The sequence below is a fragment of the Felis catus genome, chromosome A1 (assembly GCF_018350175.1).
Source record: "Felis catus isolate Fca126 chromosome A1, F.catus_Fca126_mat1.0, whole genome shotgun sequence".
Classification (NCBI taxonomy): Eukaryota; Metazoa; Chordata; class Mammalia; order Carnivora; family Felidae; genus Felis; species Felis catus.
In genome coordinates, this window is record NC_058368.1 from 97,055,667 (window position 1) to 97,072,747 (window position 17,081).

Here is a 17,081-nt window from a genome sequence, read left to right on the forward strand (position 1 = left end):
GTCTGACTCTTGATTTCGGCTTAGGTCATGATCTTACAGTTTATGGGATCAAACCGCAGGTCGGGCTCTGTGCTAGTGCAGAGCCTGCTTTGGATTCTCTCTCTCCCTCTCCCTCTCTCTCTCTCTCTCTGCCTCTCCCCTGCTCTCTCCCCCTCCTTCTCTCTCAAAATAAATAAGTAAACTTTTCAATTTTTACTTCTGTGTATGATAATTTATCACAGTTTGTAATAAATGCATGTTTTCTGATCCAGTGTGTATGAATTATTATAATGATAAGTCCATCTAGAAGAAAAGTATTCACATTTTAAAGCCTTAAGGTCATAAAAATTTTTTTTAATTTAAATGTATTTATTTATTTTTTTTTTATTTTTTTTTCAACGTTTATTTATTTTTGGGACAGAGAGAGACAGAGCATGAACGGGGGAGGGGCAGAGAGAGAGGGAGACACAGAATCGGAAACAGGCTCCAGGCTCCGAGCCATCAGCCCAGAGCCTGACGCGGGGCTCGAACTCACGGACCGCGAGATCGTGACCTGGCTGAAGTCGGACGCTTAACCGACTGCGCCACCCAGGCGCCCCAAATTTAAATGTATTTAAATTTAAATACATTAAATCCTAGAAAAGTAGAATGAGGTGAAAGACTTTCAAACGTAACAATGTATTATGTTAGAATACATTTCTGTGAACAATACAACAATACGATTCCTAGCACAAGAAGACATGATGCAAGATTCCCTGCTGTTACAAAAAAGATTCTTCATGCACTTTATAAAAAAAAATGATGGCGAGGGGGCGCCTGGGTGGCTCAGCCAGTTGAGCGTCCAGCTTCGGCTCAGGTCATAATCTTGTGGTCCATGGGTTCAAGCACCTCATCAGGCTTGACAGCTCAGAGCGTGGAGCCTGCTTCGGATTCTGTGTCTCCCTTTCTCTCTGCCCCTCCCCTGCTTGCACTCTGTCTCTCTTTCTCTCTCTCTCAAAATAATAAATAAATTAACATTTAAAAAAAATTTTTTTAGATGATAGTGAGAATCAAATTACTATAGCATTCCTATTTGTCGGGTACCTTTAGAAGAGTCATCTAAAGTTTATTTTCAGATGTCAATATTTGCCAAATAATCAAAATTATATACTTTGGAACATTTAAATATATAATGAAAAATTTTAAGTGATAATGTAAAAATATGAAAGTAGGACTTAACCTGAAGAGTATTATCACATAATATCTACATATCTGAGAGAGAGAGGCAGAGACAGAGAGAGAAGAAAAAATGTTTGCAAGCCTCTATACCTGCTGGGTGATTGACAGGCCATCACTGACATCCACCTAGAGGATGAAATACTGTGGCCTTTTAGTCTAGAAAAACTAAAGAATTGTTTTTAAATATTTATTTATTTTGAGAAAGAGAGAGAGAAGGAGAGAGGCCAAGAGAGGGAGAGAGAGAGAGAGAGGGAGAGAGAGAGAATCCCAAGCAGGCTCTACACCACCAGCACAGAGCCCAAAGCTGAACTCAAACCCACGAACTATGAGATCATGACTTGAGCCGAGACCAAGAGTCGGACGCTTAAACCGACTGAGCCACCCAAGCGCCCCATAGAAAGACTAAAGAATTTTATGTTGACATTTGTTTTCTCAAAAGAGCCAATATAAATAATTCAGAGTAAGTGGAGTCAACCTCCACTTACTACAGCCAAACCAGGAGATCTGACGTAACACGAGTCACTGATGGCTTAGACCCCGCTAGTTTCGACAAACACCCACGAGGGGTCCCATACTATAAGAACAGAGAGTAGGCCAAAATATAGGTAAAGCCAACTGAAACATCAGACTTACCAAGAAGAAATGTGGCTATGAACTTCTACACAAAAGGCCATTTAAAGATGTCAAGATAGAATGTCTCCTACAGTCAGGGATGAATGTGATAGTCTTGCTTCTTTTATTTCTGAACATCTCAGCTTAGCTCTCAGACCCTCCTGGTGGAAAGCTGAGCATGTCAGTTCCAATACCCCGGCCCCATCCCCCCCTCCCTGGCACAGACTCATTTGGATACACATGAAGTCCTGATTGCCTCTCACCTCTCCTTCTTTTCTCCCTGGGGGTGATCTATGCCCCGTGTACGATCTGCCGGCACCAGGGGGAATGGGAAAACATGGCCATGACAATTCTTTGCCCACACTGGCCTCTGCTAAGATGTAATTTGTCTCATCTGGATCTCAGTGTTCCGTACTGGCATCCAGTGTGAAGTCCACAATCCCACCATTGCCTTAGAGGGCCAGGTCCAGCTCTCCGAGTTCTTCTCAACCTAAAGTAGGATTGGGCAAACACTGCATATATCACCAGGGAAATGCCATATATGGCTTGCATTCATGAGGACTCACACACGAAGCAGGAATTGGATTAGGCATTCTCTTTCATTTATGAAAATCAACACCTTAACATCTACAGAAATGGCTACTAGCTGTTCCCAAATAAACCCAGACTTGCCCAAAAACATCTTGAAACTTCAGAGAGCCCCAAACCATATACTCTAACATCACAGTGAACATGAATTCCATAGGAGGCAGGGGGTGTCACCACTTTCAAAGTCAGAAATCCAGTCTTAAAATGGCCTATTCTGCCTTTCGTGTCCCTTCCCACTGAAACACCATAATTACCATGCCTGCCCACAGTTTTTGCTTCCTCGCCCTGCCTCATGAAGGCCCTCAGAGCTTCCCCTAACTGTTCCTGTGTGTCCTACTGTGCTCTCCCCAGGGGTCTGTGGTCTAACAAAACTGTAAAACTCTGGTTTCTCTCTCTTCATCCGCATCTGGCCTCACCTTACCTCACTCAAGGTAATATGCTTAAAACAAAGATGGGGTCAGTGGTTCCAGGGTCCAAGGCTATGAGAGAGGGGCAGTTACCTAAAGAAAAGGGAGGTTCTATTAGAAAAAAAAAAGTGTTGGGGAGAGGTGGGAGGGTGTCGAGGGGCCAAACAGTATCCAGTCCGAGAAGAGGGAACTGAGGCAGAGACCAATTTCACATCCCTTACAGTGCTGTTAGGAAGAAAGAAAAAAAAGCCTGTGGGCTAAAAATTAAATGGTGAAAAGAAACAGGTAAATTAAGCAAATTGGTCGTTCACTGAATTGTCATTCAGCAAATTAACCTAGAACGGACATAATTGGCAATAAAGAAGGAGTGGAATTAACGAAGATTTCGTAATTGTCCCTGAGGGATGACCTAACAATTGTAAATGCTAGAAGTCATTGTAAACAAGCCTTTTAAAGATCACTTTTAAAGCAATCCAGTGATTGTCCAGAGTGCGGCCATCATAAATACATACTCATGGGACGAATGAGGGGGGGGAAAAAAAAACCTATCCTAATGTTACACAAATGGGTTCCAGTGGCTCGGGATAAATTTCCAGCGACAGCATCATGCATGATTCACAAAGTGCTGTATGTCAAACAACTTAGATAGAAGTGAAGGTGACATGGCTCACAAAACCACATTAGGGAACTCAAAAAATGGCTCTCGCGGTGACGAAGACACGAGGTCAAGGATGAAATGAAGAGCATGGAAACAATGAAAGTAGAAGAAACCACGTCTCCACAGTCACACTGTTTTGTACGATGTGACTGTAAACATGTAGCATGCCTACATTAAATACCATACTAGGCTCTTTTCTTTTTACCTTCATTTATTTATTTTGAGAGAGACAAAGAGAGCGTGAGCAGGGGAGGGGCAGAGAGAGAGGGAGACACAGACTCAGAAGCAGGCTCCGCACTGTCAGCACGGAACCCGATGCACGGCTCAAACTCATGAAACCATGAGATCATGACCTGAGCTGAAACCAAGAATTGGACATGTAACCAACTGAGCCATGCAGGTGCCCCCATATCTAGGCTCCTGACTGTCTCATCTATAGCTCTTCAAGTTTACTTATTCCTGTTTGAGAAAAAAAAAAAAAAAAAACATAGATCTTCTCACTGAGAAAAGAGAAGATTGGGGCCACCTTACAGATGGAAGTTTATGGCCAGTGGTGAGTAGGAATGACTACTGTTGTCCTAGGAGACCAAATGACAAAGCGTAGCATGTGGCCTGGACAGCCAGCAAGGCAGCTCTGAAGAAACACATCTTAAGCTGCTGGCAAGAAGCAGGTGAGTCAGGGGATTGTGAAGGATGTTCCAGGTAAAGTCCCAAGTGGGTAGAGTCCTGGAAGGAAGAGGACCAGCACTAGGAAATCAGAGGGAAGTGGCTGCAACAGAGATAATGAAGAGCAAGGTGAGGCTGGGGTGTCTGTCAAAGGACAGACAGTGCACAGCCAGGGAGGGACGCTAATCGTTTTGTTTTCACCTGAGGATGAAGCGATAAAGGGGTGACTATTGCAGTAAGATGCAATTGTAAGAGACGGCGGCATCTTCATAGAGCAGAGCCAGACCCCAGGCCACATAGGGCCCCATGAGCCAAGGTATGGACTTAATGTATTTGGGGTTTGGTTTTGCTTCAGTCTGGTTTTTTACTTTGTTTTGCTGAAGTGCAAAGGGTAGCCATTGAAAGGTCATGAATATTAAAATGAAATGTATCTGACTTGGGTCTCTAAAACAGCAGTCAGGTTGCCGACATGGACAGCGAAAGGGCAAGAGTTGAAAAAGGAAGAACAACTGGGTGGTTATTCTCCTGGTCCCGTACTACAGGAGGTGCGTGGTCATGGCAGAAGTGAAAACGAGTAAATGCACTGACCAGAGGGAAGCAGTCTGAAAGATGCCTCCTATTTCCCCATCACCAGGATGCTGGTAGGTTTCACTTCACGGACACATATCACCAGCATGCTGGTACATTTCACGGGAACATATCACCAGGATGTTGGTACGTTTCACAAAAACAGAGAACATTGGAAGGGAACTAGCTTTGGGCAGAGAAAATCCCAAGAGAGAACAGAGCCTAATGAAGTGGCAAGAGGATGCCTGCCTTTGTATCTTTCCTTCAGTGACAAGATGGACAATAACATGTTAATGTCCCGTCTATTATAGGCGTGGAAACTTTTATGTTCCACATGCTGTGTAAACAAAGGAAAGTTCCAAAATACATTTCAGAATCACCCAATTTGCTCCCTGGGATGTGGAGCTTACATTAATGGTCACCTGATGTTTTGGGGAAGAAAGGAGGTATTTAAGGTGCATTGAAGGAAGCCCCATGGTCACCACCACGTGATGGTGCACTGTTGGACACCAGGGGATCACGAGGCTGACCCTGGGATCCTGAATTATTAAGTACAGAAAGATTAAAACCACTATGGCTCATGAGAGTGGACCTCCTCATATCAGACTCGAAAAGACAATGTCTTTTTTCAGAAGAGAAGACTGGTCTTGATATAAAAACCTAGTACACGAAAAGGATGTGTTCTGTTTATTACCTGTTCTGATGGCTTCACGTGTGGTTCAGTATTTCTCCTCCATATTGTAAGATGGAGCCTTGGGAACAGATGGATAATGTCTTTGCCCACATCACTGGAACCGGCAGTGAGCCAGCACAAACACCAGGGACCAGCACCCACTCAGAACCCCAGGCTATATCACTCACACAGATGCTGAGCAGACAACTCCCAATATGGAGAAACACATAGATTTGGCTAAATGCCTTTTCCTATGGAAGGAAGAAGGGAGGAAGCGCCTTTGAGATACATTCAGCAAACAAGGAGTTAAGTGTTCCGGGCCATCTTCCCTAATGTGCAGGTAGTGACAGAGTCAAGGAGGTCACCATGGATACATCTGGCTGCATCTGCCTGAGTTATTTGTATTGAACAGATTGCTACAGGGTGTTTTTTTTCTGGTCTCATTATGTGTGTGTAATGCCAATTAAATAACAGGAATGAAAATTAAAAAGGAAAATATCTGCCCCTGCTGGGTTTAATCTCATTAGTGCAAAGTCAAATGATTAGTCCTAAAAAGGGCTCCAATGGGCAGCAAAGACCGCATAAAAGTTGCAAGTATCTTTTGCATCACAATGAGAAAATGGATCAGAATTGCTCACTCTGTTGAAGACTCCAGAGCCATTCCTATAATAAGACCGTGTTATGGCTTTGGGTAGCGTCGTGTCTCTACCTAACGCAGGAGACACATCTAACCGCCCAGCAGGAAGACTACCATGACATATCCCAAACTTCAAATCCATAACATGAAACTACCGTGTCAGGCATTTTAAGGACAGGTGTCATGTTTCCCTGGGTTGATTGTGAACTCCGAAAGATGCTTACTTTACAGTGCTCAGGGCTTACATAATCTTCATGCATCAGACTTTTTTCCTAATTAACCAAACCAGCCAGCTATAAATTTGCCAGCAGCACTGGGTAGCTCTTGGAGGAAAAAAAAAAAAAAAAAAAAAAAAAAGCAAAATGTAAGGGTCTGTCCAATTTAAGCCTCAGAGTGCATTTAAAATGAAGGGTTTGAGCAGCTGGGAAGTACAACAGCAGGCTGCTGGGCCTTAGCAAAGCCTCAGGTGGAATACCAAATTTTCCCTTCCTTCAGAAAGTTTCAGAAATGTCAGCGACAGCTGTTTCGAATCAAGATGATTCAAGAAGAAGAGTTGGAAGAGTAGACGATGCAAAAAAAAAAAATGGCCAAGCTCAGAAAATCTTCTTCAGTGACACCAGGACACAGAGCTTTACTTTCAAAGTGCTTTTATATTTTATCCCATTTTTGCGTTCACCCTGAGAAGCAGAGAAAACAGGAATCACACTAATATTTCAGGTGCAGAAGGTGGCACACGGATACGGACCCCAGACATGTTGATCCTCTTTAGTGTATGGCCCCACTGAGCTGACCACTCCCAGGAAGCCAGCAAATGTGCAGAACATAGGAAGTACCCACCTAGGAAAAAAGCCACCCGAGGTAAGGAATGTCCACCATGCCCTCGAGCGACGCTGAAAATGAGTTCCTTGCCTACCCAGGATAGAGAAAATGAGACATTATCCCAGGCCCTGACCAGTGAAAAGTAATCTTCCTGATCAAACAACCTTTAACAGGGGTCCAGAGTTAGGCCTCTGGGGTTCTCTGAATTCCCCATAACTGTTGTGCAAAAGAATGAAGTGTGTAGTGTGTGTGTGTGTGTGCGTGTGTGTGTGTGTGTACCACACACGAACACCTGCGATAATTCATAAGGTTAATTTTCATCAAATTTTCTACCTTTATGACCTGTAAAAGGTTAAGAATCCTGATTGTGAGGCACCTGAGTGGCTCAGTTGGTTGAGAGTCCAACTCTTCATTTCGGCTCAAGTCATGATCCCAGCATCGTGGGATCAAGCCCCACACTGAGCTCTGTGCTGAGCATGGAGTCTGCTTGGAGATTCTCTCCCTCTCCCTCTGCCCCTCTCCCCCACTGGCTTTCTTTCTCTCTCTAAAAAAATAATAAATAGATCAATAAATAAACAAATACTTAAAAAATAAATAAGAGTGTAAAAAAAAGAATACTGACCTCTATAGATGAAGGGGACCCCACATTTATTTTGATGAGCCTGAAAAAAAAATTAGAATTGTTTGCCTTAGTGTGGAATTAGGAATGGGGATGACAGAAGGGCCCTGGATGATGCACCAAAATTCTAGTCATCAAAACTGGAGCATGGTTAACTCTTAAAGGCAATGGAAAGCCCAGAGGCAGGACACTCTCAAGGGGAGGCAGTGCTCTGGATGGGAAGATCATAGAGTATTGGATGTAGATAGATATATATTTGCCAACACCAACCATGTGATCTTGGCCAAGGTATTCCACATCACTTATGTTCAGTTTCCTTCTTTTTGAAATAATAAAAATGTGAAAATAATCAGTCCAATCACTCAGTATTGTTTCAAGGATCCAATGATAGGATATAGGTCAAGTTCCTAGAAAATAGAAGACCCTCAGTAAATTCTGGTTCACTTCCCATCCCCTTCTTGGGAAGCTTGATAAATGATAATAAAAACAAGTAGGAAGGAAGGAAGGAAGGAAGGAAGGAAGGAAGGAAGGAAGGAAGGAAGGAAGGAAAGAAGGAAAGAAGGAAGTGAGGGAGGATGGGAGAGAGGAAGGAGGGAGGGAGGTGGGGGGAAGGGGAAAGGAGAGGAGGGGAAGAGAGGAAAGGAGAGGAGGGGAGGGAAGAGTTGAGTTGAGTTGACTCTGCTTCTGGTCTAGAAAAATTATAAGGAATCAAAAGAGAGTCAACATGTAGCTGGTCAAGACAATAGAGACAGGGACAACACAGGGATTACACAGAATGAACCAAGCATGAACAGAGCCTCAGATATCCTTGCACCAGCCCCGAGACATGGGAACTTGGACAGCAGGACTCAAATCCAAACTTTGGGGTTCCTAGTCCAGTACTCTTCCTGTTATTTCCCCTTAAATCCTGCTCCCATGGATCTTTGTTCCACGTTTGTGTTCCGTCCCTTTGTACTTAATTATAAGCCAAAACACTGTGTGTAATTAAATGAGTAGATCTATTAGCTGTAAACAACAAAAGGTAAATGTATAGCTATAAAATAATATCCATATCACAAGCCAAATGTCAGAGCAAAATGAATGAGCCAGCGAAGAGATTATCAACACCTGTAAATAATGTCATGTGGATGGTGGTCCCCCATTATCAGGGGGAGGACACCAGGCTGAAAAGACCTTTGACAGGTACCCTTCCTCCTCAACCCAGCAGTGGTGGCTGGGGGTAAGCCAGTACAGGACTTTGCAACACTGCCTGCTGTCTGTGCCCTGGATCCCCTAGGATCATTCTGATTCTAAATTACATAATGTGGCAGTCCTCTTGACTTCCTTTCCAGAGCAGTAGAAGCTAGAAGGACATTGACATTGGGCCTCACAGCAGTTAAAGGCCAAGAAACTGCCCCTGGATGGGTCTGATAGTGAGAGAAATCTCCCCTTGACCAAGAGAAAGAGACAGTGGAGGGCATGACCAGGAGCCCTGGCTTCATGGCTTCTAAAGAGAATACAGCAGGGTAAGCACTCAGGTACAGATCAAGAATGTGTCCCCACACACTGTCAAGGTGAATTTCTTTTTCTTTGTCAAGATAGCTAACACATGATGAGATGATTTAGAAAGCTTTTTAAAAAATAAACAAAATAAAGACACAGCCTTTCTTTTTCTCCCTCTCTCCATATTCTGAGAGTTTTTTTGCTTTAACCCATGCATGCTGGTATACTTAAACTTCATCTGCACATCTCTTTAAATACTTCTTCTGGGAAACAACCAATTGGCCCATCAGTAGAATAATGGACAAATTGTGCTTTATGATAGATAGATAGATAGATAGATAGATAGATAGATAGATAGATAATAGATAGATAGATAGATAGATAGATAGATAGATAGATAGATAGATGATAGATAGATCCAGTCAACATTCACTGTCCTACCTTATTGAGAGGAACAATAAGATAGAATAGAAATAGCATTGGGGCACCTGGGTGGCTCAGTCGGTTGAGCGTCCAACTTTGGCTCAGGTCATGGTCTCATGGTTCATGAGTTTGAGCCCCACGTCAGGCTCTGTGTTGACAGCTCAGAGCCTGGAGCCTGCTTTGAGTTCTGTGTCTCTCTCTACTCTCTGCCCCCACCCCACTTGTGCGCTCTCTCGCTCTCTCTCTCTCTCTCCCTCCCTCCCTCTCTCCTTTCTCTCTCTCAAAAATAAATAAACATTAAAAAAATAAAAAGAATAGAAACAGAATAACAGTTACATTCTTTCCTAAATATCTGTGGATCCTCACCTCTCCCAGCTCCTACAAATGCACAGAAACACAGCCTACTCTGGAATTAAAATGACCTCGTGGTAACCAATGTGAGCAACATTGTTTATTTCTCTGCTGTCAGAGTATGAAAACGGCAGAGGGACAGAGCCTAACAAGATTTCCATAGGGAAGAAGAAGGAGTCCAAGAGTGCTGGATTCCCCAAGAAGTGGGGTGGAGGCAGAGGACATAATGGCGAGCACAGTCTACCAGCGGGTGTAGTGATGATGGAAACCACCAACCAATGGGCAAAGGGTGGAGGGAAGCTCTACTGCCTGTCTCCATACACCCTCTACAAATAAGGGGGCCTGGGCACCCTGTCTTGTTCCCCTTTCTCTAACTGCCCTAGTCTCGGCACTCTAATACACTTGGATACTTCCTACCAGGTGAGACTGAGAGAAAGTCACTGTTCCACATTTTGTCTTGTTGTGTCACTCCGTACAATACACAGAAACTCTCCACCCCATCTATTCTGGCACCCCACAGGGAAAGTTTGACACGCCGTGCTTTCTGATTTGGAAATCGATGTCCTGAAAGCAAACAAGTATTTTCTCCCTTGCACACAGCAGGTGCTTAAGGAAATATCCACAGCCTGGGTCAGGTGGGCGGTAGCTTTTGTGTCCAAACACTCCGACATCAGTTCAACTGCGATCTCTGTGGAGCCAAAGAGGATCCCTTAGACCCCACGTGAGATTTCGCAACAGAAATCCCACACTCAGCAAACCCGCCACAGATTCGCCTCCAACAAGAAAATGATTGTGTCACGTTTGGCCGCAGAGAACAATGAGGTCTCTGTGCTCAACTGTGAAATGTCCCACCAGGAAATGCCAATGCAGCTGGAGGGCCCAGGCCTCTCCTCAACACTTTGAATCCTTTTTGGAAACGGGGAATAAATTATATACAAAGTAAACAAAGGGAAACTTATCCAACGTGTCACATTGGGGAAAGAGGCGGAGGCCTCGGGAAATTAGCCTAGGCCTTCAGGTAAGGAATCGTAATCATTCCACGGCCGCTAAAAATGTTTCTGGGGCTGCAAAGTCACGCAGCCGCTGACAAACATGAACTTTGGTGGCCTTGGGCATGACAGAACAGCGAATGCCTAGTGTTTGAGATAAGGACAAGCGCAACCACAGCCCTTTTTGAAAAACCTTTTTTTTTTTTTAATTTGAGTAAGTGGACACACAATGCTATGTTAGCTTCAAGTTCAACGACACTTTTTGAGCCCTTCCTCTAAGGCAGAAATACTCAAGACTATTTCCGATACACGTTCAATACATCCTGGATATACAACTACAGTTATTAAACTTACTTAATTCTCACAACAACTTTATGAGATAGGCCTTTTAAGGAACAGAGAGGTTAACTCACTTGGCCAGAATCACACAGCTAACAAGCATCAGAGCCACATTTCAAAGCCAGTCCAGCAGTCTGATGCCAGAGGTATGTTTTAATCTACCATACTATTTTAGGGTCATTTGGTAATACCAAACTTGGATTCGGGTCCTATTTAGCCTCCTGTTTATTTCTCTAATGCAATTTTTTCAGAGGATAAACTGTGACTAACTTAAAAGCAAAAAACAAGAAAAAAAAACTTATTTCTTAGTTCTGTTTATTCTTCCCAGGAGTACCATCTTCTCGAAGAGGAACACTGGAAATAACCATACATCAGACACCTGAAGCAATCAGGCCTCGGAATGTAACACTATTAAACCATCTCAAGGTGGGTTAGTACTCAAACATTTAATGTTTCATTACTGGCAACTGTAGTCTCTCTATAACCTTCTTTGGAACAAATGTGAACATTTTTCCCCTGGAAGCATAAAGTATTATGTTTAACATGAATCGAATATAGCCCATTTTTCCTACCTTTCTTTCATCTGCAACAATGATCTTGAAATATAAAATGCATGTGCTCACTAGGGAACTGCCGAAAATTAATTCCCAGCAAGTTTTGTCAATGACTGTCACTCACTTTCTCCCTTAAAGGATTGTTCTGTTGTGGCACAGACACATCATTAAGCATTGCTGTGAAAAGAGATAGATAACACATTCCTATTTTGCAGGACTCCAGTCTGAGGGGAAATCAGATTTTGCTTAGTATTGTCATAGTTGCATAATTGCCCTTAAAATCCAGCTGTGAGTCATGTTCCTACGCGCAGTTACATGCGACCCAAGTCTTTTCTGAGCTGAGTGCACGAATACTCTTTCCTCCGGCTCATCCGTGTGACAGCTGCTCACAGACTCGCCATTGGTCTCCTTCCATTCATTTGCTTCACAGACAGCTCTCTGTCTTTGATCACACTACATCGCTCCTAGCTATGTTCTCCTTGAGGGAAGGAAATCCATAGTTTATTTTATATGTGTCACGATGTTTTTATGTAAACACTATGCCCTCAATAAATAATAATCAAAGAGTAAATTGCTTAACTGGACTCACAATGCATGGTAATGCATTCGCGTATTTTTCTTGTCCAGTGATATTTTGCTAAACATAAGACAGAGGACACACAGTGTCTCATTTCAGCCTGCCAGATGATAGTTATTTAAAAATATTATCGCTACCAACCTCAGGAAATAAACTCGGACTGCAAAGTTTTCAAGGTACCCAAGAGAGAGTCTGGGAGGCAGACAGGACACTGTAGGAGGGAAGGGTAATTATAAAGGAGGGGCACCCGGCATGTAAGGAAGCAATGGGCCTGGACGTTCTCCACCTTCGCTATTTGCTCAGGAAAACACAAAGAATTTTGTTGTCTCAGTAAATCCAGAGCTTGTGAACATTACAAAGGGTACATTAAACTGTTTAGCTGTTTCATTAAAAATAAGGAATTGCACTCAATAATAGACCCCAGAAAATGGCAGAGATTTTGATTTAATCTAAAAGGACTGTCACTCAAGTATTAATTGATCAGCTGTAAACAAAGTCCAGAATTACCATCATCATCCCAAACACCTATTATAACATAACTACAGACCCAAACACAAATTGGTTGATAAAATCTGCTTAAGCACAGAATATTCACTTTGGGAGTTGAGGCCCCCCAGATTATTCTAAAACCCTAAACATCACACACAGTCTCTGGGAGATTAGCTCTCACACATTCCACAAATTACTGAAGAGCCTTCTCTTCCTTTCCCAGAATTCAAGATGGCGGGAAAGCTGAAGAGAATATGGACCATAAACCTTTGCTCCAAGCCCTGACCCACCCAGCGCAAGTACCAAGTTTATTCACAAAACACAAAGGGGTGTGGTTTGATACTATGTCATTGCCAGTTTTTGATAGCAGGCAAGCTTCAAAAAGTCCATGCACATCACCGCAATACTTACCAACAACACACACACCGTTTGGAGGCCCTGGTACAAATATATCTGCCTTAATGAATAGAAAAGGCATCACAGAATCTGAGAGCCACCTTCTCCTACTCCTGTGTCGGTAACAAGACGGGGAAAACCACCTGAGACAGGGACTCCATCCGGGTCTGAAGTCTTAAGGGCGGATCCATAGAGGAACATCAATCCCAGTTTATGGCGGAGGGCAGTAACTCACCCAGCAATACTGCCAGCAAGAGGAAAGCTGAACAGTTAATGACCAGGCTGGCCTTTGAACCTAAGGGGGATCTTAATAGACAGAACTAATTAAAATCAATACTCATGTGGTAATCACAAAAAGAAGAAAAAAAAAGGGCTCAAGATAAATTTTTAAGTGGAGGGCAACAAGCAGTCTCCATTCTTCAGGCCGATCTTGGGATCTGGTTTACCAGCAAATGTGTACCAACAGATAGTCTTTCTGGAAATGCCTAGGCAGAGGTGGGAAAGTCATCGTACACACGAAGCCCACCGGAATCATTTCCCGAGCCTCTGGATGTGTGGTCAGAAGTGGTCAGGGACACTGCATTTGTAAAGACGGGGCCATGCTAACATTAACTGTTCTGAGGCCGAATACAGGAAAACTGGAAACGGACACCTCTGGCTGTGTGGCCTTGGAGAATCTATTTAATTTCTCTAGGCCCCAGTTTTTTCATCTGTAAAATAAGCAGAGAAAAACAGATGATCTCCGAGATCCCTTCAGTTGTGTGATTTTGGAACACCGTATCTCAGACATGCAGCTAGGAGCCTAGAAGAGATGTTCAAAAAGAACAATACAAATAATGGGTCATACCCTTTTTTAAAAAAATAATGTTTCAGGGTGCCTGGGTGGCTCAGTAGGTTGAGTGTCCAACTTTGGCTCAGTCACGATCTCGTGGTTCGTGAGTTCGAGCCCCACGTCGGGCTGGCTACTGTCAGTACAGAGCTCATTTCAGATCTTCTGTCCCCCTCTCTCTCTGGCCCTCCCCCCTCACTCTCTCTCTCTCTCTCAAAAATAAATAAACATTTAAAAGTAAATAACGCTTCTTGTTCTGATTTTCCTTGAAAACAGTGGAGTGTGTCACACTCTGTTCTTTGTTAATAGCTTTCCCACCTTCATACTAGTGTGTGACCTTCAAGAGAAATGTGGAGTTCGGTTTTGTTTTCAAAAAAGTCTTTGGCAAAATGATATATGGAAGCTTAAAACCATATCCCAAAACTTGATTATAAAACCATATTCTGGTTTCTGTCTAGATTGTTGTAGCACTGTTCATTATTGGGCAGATCCCGGTAAAAGGCAAATCTTCCCAATACAGCAAAAAATGTCCTCCTACAAGATTCCAGCGTGGCTGAAATAACATTTCAGCTCTTTTCCTTTTCAATTTAATAATATGTACTAATGCCAGCCAAGAACAGCTCTACATGACCATGGAACAGGATGATAAGAAATAATTCTGACACAGTAGCTGTGAGTGGCAGAAGGGAGAGAAAAAAAAATTTTTACTGTGCTATTTATCTTTTAATTGTTAATTTTTTAATTGGCCATCCATATTCATAGTCAAACATTCAGATAAGACTAAAAGGAAACAGAGCGCAAGTTAAGTCTCCTTTCCACTCCTATCCTTTAATATTCCATAATTGGATATGCCCGCAGGGATAGCCACCATCATTAGTTTCTTATGCGGTCATCCAGGGATACAAGTGACATGTATCTATAGGACTCTATCTTTTTAAAGCAAAAATTTCAGCATGTTTTATCAACGGTGTATCTTCTTTTTTAACATAAATCTGAGATAGTGTGCCTTTATCATTACCTGCCTTATTATTTTAAAGGTACCCATTTAATTTTATGGATAAACATACTTTATATAATTGGTTCCTTATTGACGGACATTTAATTTGTCCCCACTCTTGTGCTATTACAATCACTGCTTAAGTAAATATCTCAGGACATAACATTCTGTGCATGTGTGAATGCATCTGTGGGATAGATTAGAAAAATAGGATTGTCAGGCCAGAGGTATACGCATGTATGATTTTGAAAGCATTCTCAGAACATTCTCAGAAATAAAGGATGAGAGTCCCCATCATATATTATTGAATAGTTTTAATATTTTACCTACATGAGGGATAAAATTTTTTTCTTGTGTTATTTTGAAATCCACTCAGTATGAGGAAGGTTACCATCTTGTCTTGTGTCTAACATCTTGAAGCTACCAGTGATAACCAGAAGAGTGTCTCTTGCAGACCTACAACTACAGGGGCTGAAAGGAACCAAGGGTCCCAGCTGTCGCCCTCTGCTCCCAGCCAATGACCAAGCATGGCAGGGACACTGGGGCAGGTCTGTTCCATGAGACTCCTCCGAGGGTGACTTCGGTTAAGGTCTCTCCAACAATCCTGCAGGAGTTTCTTTACATGGTAGGGAGGCTTAGGACACTTTTGCCCGAACTTTCTTTCACTTAGCATCACATTCACATCGTGGTGTGAGAACCGGCCCGGCCTCTCCCAGCTCCTTCTCCATTTCCTCTCAAATGCATTCCATCTCGCACATGTAATCCTGTCTTGACATCCATGTCCCAGAGGATCCGGACTAAGATGTTAACTGTTCATGTTTGTATAACACGTTATGGTTCTGCTGGAGTTTTCTTTAGTGATTTATAGGTGTTCAAAGTTACTGTAAGCAATACTTCTACCAAATGTTTTGACACTATATAAAAATGGATCATGGCCTGTCCAGCTTCTGATAATTTTTTTAAGACCACCTGTTTTATAGTTTTGTTATGTCAGCCTCCTCTTTCTAGGTCCTAATTTCTACATGAGATGGGATATGTCAAGTTATGGTATGGGAACAAAATCTCGATGATTTAGCACAAGTTTATTTCCTGGCTCACACAACATGTCCAGTGCAGCTCGGCAGAGGGATTGTGCTCATGACTGTCACTCAGGGATGAAGCTGACAGGGCTTCATCTCAGCAGGCACTGCTATGAGCACAGGAGACAGAAGGAAATGTGGAGAACCACATTCTTTACACCTCTGCCCGTAAGGGGCACGTAGCACATCCACTCAGGTTATATGGAGTTAAGCAAGCCACAAGGCCATGGTTAACATCAGAAATGGAGAAGCATAATTATCCACTTTCAAAGGCAAGGAGAGCTGGACATTCTTGGTGCACAGGACTCTAATGACTACAACACTTACTGTCTCTACGCATTCTCCCCCCTTCTCTTCCTCCTCCTCGTCACCTTCCTCACCCCACTCCTCTTCTTCTTCCTTTTCCTCCTCCATTTCTTCTCAGCTGACTCTCCCTTCCAAGGCTTCCCTGCAAAAAGTCTTGAGTTGACTTTCATATACCTTCAGCACGCCTTTCTATGCCAGCCCCAAGTTCACTCTCCTTATGCCAATATGCACAACCTTGCAATCCACAGGCAAACCAAAGTGTGAGAGTTCAGTAAGAAGTGTCCAAAGTTTGTATGGCTAGGCTGGAATGTGACTTTTTAAAGGAAACCTGCAGTTTGGTAGTTGGGTCAGATTCCTGAAAGGAAAGGATTCACGAGTCCACTGTACGAGCCCAGGGTGACACGACTTCCCATGTGCATAGAACTTATGTCCCAACCCCACATGAAAATCTGGGTTGTCAGGGCTACCCTGCCAAATCCAACGTGGTGATTTAGGACACATTTACTGACAGATGCAGGAATCTGCACAAATGGATACCTCAACGGGCCAATCACAGGCTCACTGAAGTGCTTTAGTTATCACTTTCAGCCAAAGACAGTTAGGGCTCAAGGTAAACTAAACGCGTTTGGCAGAAATGCCATCTCGTTCAATAAGATCTCACCATTCCAGGTGGCCTGTTTGACCCAAGGATTAAAAATGTCCCACTTAACTTTGGGGAAAGTGGTTTCCATTCAACTTTTAAAATTTTTATCTGAAGAAATCCTATTACTTATAGCACTCCCTTTAGATCCATGGGGACTTGGAAACTTTGCAATTATATTCATTTG

At 43.0% G+C, this 17,081-nt stretch overlaps 1 protein-coding gene and 1 long non-coding RNA gene across 5 annotated transcripts in view; one reads left to right on the forward strand and one right to left on the reverse strand.

The window, feature by feature from the left end:
• The window catches only part of DTWD2 (DTW domain containing 2), a 462,321-nt gene that overhangs the window by 153,587 nt on the left and 291,653 nt on the right, over window positions 1–17,081 (reverse strand). The window contains exons 12-13 of one of the 4 annotated variants that reach the window (XR_006598142.1): window positions 7,447–7,486; window positions 2,073–2,299 (exon numbers count right to left, since the gene is read on the reverse strand). The exons of the other annotated variants lie outside the window; for them this stretch is intronic. The gene's annotated coding sequence lies outside the window, so the exon portion shown is untranslated. The remainder of the gene's footprint in view (window positions 1–2,072; window positions 2,300–7,446; window positions 7,487–17,081) is intronic. 4 annotated transcript variants of the gene reach the window in all.
• Window positions 10,870–13,997, forward strand: LOC123385502. Its single transcript, XR_006598146.1, has 3 exons — window positions 10,870–11,173; window positions 11,356–11,453; window positions 12,871–13,997. It is a non-coding gene; the product is annotated as an uncharacterized LOC123385502 (long non-coding RNA).